Source organism: Adelges cooleyi, unplaced genomic scaffold (genome assembly GCF_023614345.1).
Source record: "Adelges cooleyi isolate 19-005CV unplaced genomic scaffold, UGA_ACOO_1.1 ACOO_flye_CR_arks_rails_tigmint_CR_PRNA_821, whole genome shotgun sequence".
NCBI lineage: Eukaryota > Metazoa > Arthropoda > Insecta > Hemiptera > Adelgidae > Adelges > Adelges cooleyi.
In genome coordinates, this window is record NW_026096537.1 from 20,776 (window position 1) to 27,189 (window position 6,414).

A 6,414-nucleotide genomic window follows, 5' to 3' on the forward strand; every position below is an offset into this window, starting at 1 on the left:
ATAAAAATACGTAGTTGTTAATCAGGAAATGTTATAGAAAAACAAAGTTGTTTTTGTAAGCACACGTGTATGTGTAGACGCGTGCAACCTTGTGGGTTAATATAAATAGCATTTGATCTAAGGGCTCGGGGCTCAGTATTTCTATTCAGTTTATACATATTACTAGTGTATTATTGTTTCACTGTGTTGTATATATTCTATGTATAATATATCTATTATTGTAACAAAATTATTTGTGTTGAATACTTGATTATCATCTACTACTACTACTCGCACTCTGATACTATATATATGTATAGTATTACAACAATATTAGATATTTAAGTTTTTATTATTGTAAATAATTGATTTTTATTCCAACTACCAAAATGTTATAACTACAGCTGATATTAGTTGTACATTTCTTTTAGTTATTCTAATAAATATTACATATGTAATTAATAGTAATTATTAATTACAACTATAATATTAAGTCGAAATCAGAAAAATATAGAACATGTATTCGCTATAACTTATTTAAAGTAGAGTTCTACTTTGCATGTTTGTTTGTTAAAACATATAAAGACAAATAACAAAAAAAAAAAACCAGTACAGTGGGGTCGGGGCATAGTGGGGACGGAGCATAGTTGGGTCGGGGCATATTGAGGACGGGGAGCTCACAGGTTTACAGGAATTTTTAAATCTGAAAGTGATAAAATCACTTTCGAAAAAACGCTTCGATGCAAATCGGTAGTTAGTATTTTCAAGCCAGTACAGTCCAAACCAAGCACAGTATAAACCAGCAAAGTTAGAAAGTTTTAAACGAAGGTTCTGTATTTACAAATGAGCATCAAAGCGTTTATTTGAAAGCGATTTTATCCGAGAGGACTAGTACAGTAGAGTATTGGCATAATGTAATCAAAGCAATGAGGAAACGGAGAGGTCCCAGGTCTACAAGAATTATTTTTTTTTTTTTTTTTTTTTTTATTAAAGAGTATTTACAATCTATGCTGCAAGGCATAATAAGCAAATAGTTACATTGTTATATATACAGAGAGAGGAAAAAAAAAATAAACAAATAGAAACGGTGATTTGATATGAGGAGGGAGGCTATCCAGTAATAGAACCCAACGTGATTTTTGTTTTAATTATTTTTAATTAGATTAATTTGAATTATTGTATTAACAGATCTCGACACCAATGTCTTCGGAGTCGGCGAGGTGGATTTCCGGGGAGTGAATTAGAAGCAAGTTGAGATATTAAAGGGTTAGAATGAGTGTGTAATTTGGAATGAAATTTTTTGTAGTGTTTTATGGCTAAGTGGTTTATTGGTTCTATTTTAAAGTCATTTTGAAGTGTGCAGTTTGATACATACCATGGGGCAGAAGAGATAATACGTAGAGTGATAGATTGGAAAGCTTGTAAGGTACGAAGTTGGGATGGTTTTGCACATCCCCAAATTTGGATTGCATATGCCCAAATAGGCCTTAATAGGGATTTGTATATAATAATTTTATTGTGGAAAGGTAATTTTGATTTGAGGATTGGACGTAGTAAATGGAGTCTGCTGTTGAGAATTTTTCTTTTAGATTTAATGTGGGAGCCCCAAGTTAATCGTTTGTCGAGTATGACACCAAGATATTTGACTTCCGAGGATATTGGAATAAGTATTCCTTGGAATTGGGGAGGGGGTGGAACAGATTTTTTTAGTGTGAAGGGAACGTACACAGATTTATCTGGATTAATTTTAATTCTCCAATTAGATGACCAGGAATCAATTAGATTTAAGTGAGTTTGAAGGAAGTTGGAAGTAACTTCTGGATCATTTCCTGGGGAGAGTATTGCAGTGTCGTCTGCATAAGTAGCCATAATAGTGTTTGGTGTTTTTGGAATGTCAGCCGTAAAAACATTAAATACAAGAATTATTATAAATAAAAGTGATAAAATTGAATAAAATCGCTCTCAAAAAACTTGTACCCCCCTTAGGGGGGCAGGAAATGGGTATATTTTGAATTTGACAAAACTGACGTGCGCGGGCATACCAAATAAATATTTCTTATACATTTAAACTCGATCCGACTCTTTTTCTCGATACTATAGCCAGTAAAAGTTCTAACTTAAAAACTCGTATGGTTTTTTTTTGTTTTTTCAACTTTCGTCTGTGAAGACTTAAACTTTTTCAACTTTTACCCCCCCAAAGTACAAACTAGACAAAATTTGTGATTTATAGAGTTGCTATTCGAAGGAATTGGTCTAGTATTAAAAAAGTTACAGTGTATACAGCGAAAAAAAAAAGCTCACATCAGAGTAAAACCAATACCTTCTCGCTTTGCATCGAAGCTAAAATCGTTTCAAAAAAACAATTTTATATCTAAGAAAATATATAAACAGTAAAAAAAAAACCTCCAATCGCACCTATGACTTATAGGCTGTGAGACAGTTGTTATTGAAATTTGGGTTTCAAATCAGAGGCTCAACGAAAAATGATGTTATATTAAATAAAAATGTAAATTAATTTCATAAATACATTATTTCTACTGACCCCATAAGTGTTATAACGAAACACATTTGTAAGAATTGAATCAACTTCTCACCCACACTTTCCTTCCTGTCCTAACTTTATGTGAAATAATATAACGAATTTATTTTTTACTACAAATAGTCTTATTTCACTATCCATGGCGGACCAAAACATCAACTGTTTTGCTCTTGAAAATGTCTCCATTGTGCCCCTTATCTTATCCCTTATCCTATCCTCATAATAGACTACACCCTGTTCAACACAAATACTATTTTTTAAGTTCCAATATTGTATTATATTTTCTGGCAATTGTTTTTTTTTTTCGTAGGCCAGCCACTTGTATAAACTTTTATCACCTCACTCAACTTAACATCATTTTCAGTTTCTTTTGCTATTTCCCTAATGTTAGTATTCTTATATTCAATTGCATATATCATTTCCTCCAATATTGCGCTCCGTCATCCTTATCACACATATAATTTCTTGACAGTAAATCTGCTAGAAACATTAACTTGCTAGGCAAGTATTCTACACATAGATCATAAATTATAAGTTTCATTTTCATTTTCTGTAACCGCACTGAAATCACTTTATAACATTTTTTTTTAAATATTAAAACTAAAGGCGACTGATCTGTCAATATATTTTGTTTATGCCCAAATACATAATTGTGAAATACCTTTCAAGCATTTAAGATACTTGGCATCCCGTTTGTGATTTATCACATTGTATTGTTATCTCAATTTCTGGGTCAAAATTCACTAATACTTAAGAACTTGCAACTATTTGCTTGAGTTTGTCTAATAATTCAGTACGAGCTTCACTCCACAACCAATTAACAATTTTTTTTAAATAAGTCTCTCAGAGGTGTTATTAAAGTAGACATATTTAATATAAACTGTCACTAGTAGTTAAAAGCTCCTGAAAATCTCTGTAATTCCAGTTTGCATTTAGGTGGTTTTAAAGACATTAACGCTTTATTTCTGTACTCATTTGGTTTCATTCCCCCACTGCCAAACACCATACCAATATAATTAAACTCATGCCTTTTATATTTAATCTTAAAACTATTAAACTTTATATTTAATTGTTTTGCCCTTTCTTATACCTGTATTACTACATCATCATGCAGAATTTCATCCTCTGTTGCTATAAGCAAATCGTCAAAGTATACGTACACATTGTTTATGTCACCAAAACACTCATAATTTTTCTTTTGAAATTCCTCAAATGCACACGGCAAACCAAAAGTTTAACTTTTACCGCTCATCTCACAAAAAACCGACTAAATGAGATTTAAAAATGTAAGCAAATCAAAACCCTACTCAGCTCGGAGTAATCACTGGTAGAAAAAAAAATCTTTACGAGAAGTTATTGTTTCAGAACTGAGTATCACTTGATGTTCATTGATGTTATGACTGATTTAATATTATAGTAAAGTGTTTTGCACAATACATTAATTTCTAGAATTTGGTCACGCTAAGTTAAAGAGGGTTTCAGTTATAAGTAAATGACAAAGTTCACCCTCTCGTTTTATCTAATCTGTGATTCAAGAGAGCCTTAAACATGAGGGGTCAAGGTTTAATCAATTTTCGGCATGCATTTTTAAAAAATCACCTAAACGACTTCTCATTTTGTGCAACTCGCATAAGCAGACAGCCGTTTTGAATATAATAGGCGAAACATATTGGTGGACAAAAGATGTGGCTTTGAAAACATATTTTGGAATATTTAATGACCCTTCGAATTATTCATTAATAACAGCATTCGAGTTATAGTAATACTAATTGGATTCTATGTTGGGATTTATTAACAATTACGTTAATATTAGATACTAAGTGTAGTTTAATGACATTGGTTTTCCTAACTATAATCCCCGTATGAACTTGATTCTACATTTTTATCTTGGGTTAACAAACAGTAGAATTTGATAGATTTAATGTAGCTATTCCATTTGCTGCGATCGTTTGCACGAACTGTTTTGTAAGGTTTAGTATTTAGTATACAAACAAAATATTATACTCTGCTTGTTATTATGATTCAGAATTATGTAAATATGTTGTTCATAACGAAAAATGACTAATGTTGCTGTTGTTAACAAATTCGCATAACAAATTCTGCAAAATAAATCTAGATTTTATTGTTTCGGTCGGCAATATGTAAGCCATTCGATCAGTCGTAAAAAAACCATTGAAACAGTCAGTACAACTATCATTGCAAATATTTAAGTAAGTAATAACCGAAATTGTGTTCTTATATTTAATGGTTTTATTAAAACCATGTATTTTCAAAATATGTGTTTTGAACTAACTGAATAATATCACCAGCAATTGTTGAGTACTCATATTATTATTATTATTATAACTATTTAAGTACTTCAAAAAGAGTTATCCAAAAATTTTTTATCGATCATTCAAAATGTTTGGTACATAATTCTCAATTTAAAAAAATTTTTAGAAACATGCTTTCTAAAAAATAGTAAGAAAATTAACTAAAAAGTAAAAAAATATTTAACTACAAGAACAATTTACCAATTAATTGTAGCACATTTTATTTAAAATGTCAGTTACTTTGAAAATAACCAAAAATTAAATACAATTTTAAATAATGTTAAACGTCTTTAATTTTCGATTAAAAATAAAAGTGTGGGCCTAATCAATTAAGTTCCTAATAAATTTATTAGTTAACATTCCAGATAATGTTTTATATTGTAAGTTTTTTTGTAATTTAAATTTGGTTGAATATTAGTGTTGACACATTCATTTAATAATACTTTACTCAATAAATTTGGACTTTGTTGAATAAGGCCCTTGCTTTTTTTTTTTAGTCAAAAGCGAGTTAAAAAAAAGCATATTGTAAAAAGTTACAAAATTTATGTTTAAAAAGTTGCTATCAAAAAAACTAAGATTGAGGAGCTGAAAATGTATACATTTTTTGAAAATCGAGATCACATTTTTTGAAAAAAAAAATCAAATTATTAATTGAACTAAGATATTGAGTGGCCTATGATAAAATAATCACACTGTAGAAATATCGATGACCTATGCGGTTATATGCTATCGTCTATACAATGGTCTAGTGTAAACATTTATAGAAAATGTATAACGATACTATTTTCTTAACTGCGACACATTAATTAATGTAGAGGAATTTAATTTATTTATTAAGAGATCTGAAAATATCAACACAGTAATGAAAAATGTGTGAACTAGAATACATGACATACGTAGGTAAAAACCATTTGTTTAAATATTTTTATTGGTTTCCATACAAAATTTGTGTTTGATATAATATTTGTAACAATAAGGTAATATCATGCAAACAAATGTAAACGTTCAAACCGACAAATGATAAAACATAATACAATCCAAAAACGATTTGTTTTTCATAAAAAAAAAACATATAAGTAAAGTTTTAAAAATTGTAATTGTAAAATACTTTAGTTTTTTTAACGTGGAAATTCAAACAAATTTTGATGATAACACTGATAGCTTAATAGTCATTTGTCTTTTTTTCTACATTACTTCGAGTTCTTAGGCCAATAATTCCGTTTAATATGTTTTAATTTATATTATTACTTGCAGACAAAAATGAAATATATATATATCTTACTCTTCTGTGCTATTTCAAATGTTTTGGCAAATCATTCTTATGGTATGTAATTCGCTTTTACAAGTACTTACCCAAGGTACTTAGATAACGTTTAAAAAAAGCTTAACAAATTCAATATTCAATATTCAACTTTTTTACAGATACTGCAGGCTGGAGAAGGACGCTTCATGCTACAAGTCAGTACATTTATTGTTAACAAAATACTTTTTAAGTTTTAAGACTTACAGTTTTTATACATAATTTGTTACAGACCTACTCATTGAAATACATGATGAAAAAGGTAAGACATACTTAAAATTATA

General features: G+C 29.4%; 1 long non-coding RNA gene across 1 annotated transcript; it reads left to right on the top strand.

Annotated features, from left to right (window-relative positions):
* The first annotated feature begins 4,682 nt into the window (after window positions 1–4,682).
* LOC126846027 (uncharacterized) lies at window positions 4,683–6,393 on the top strand. Its single transcript, XR_007686856.1, has 5 exons — window positions 4,683–4,728; window positions 5,669–5,730; window positions 6,085–6,154; window positions 6,253–6,288; window positions 6,363–6,393. It is a non-coding gene; the product is annotated as an uncharacterized LOC126846027 (long non-coding RNA).
* Window positions 6,394–6,414: the final 21 nt, after the last annotated feature.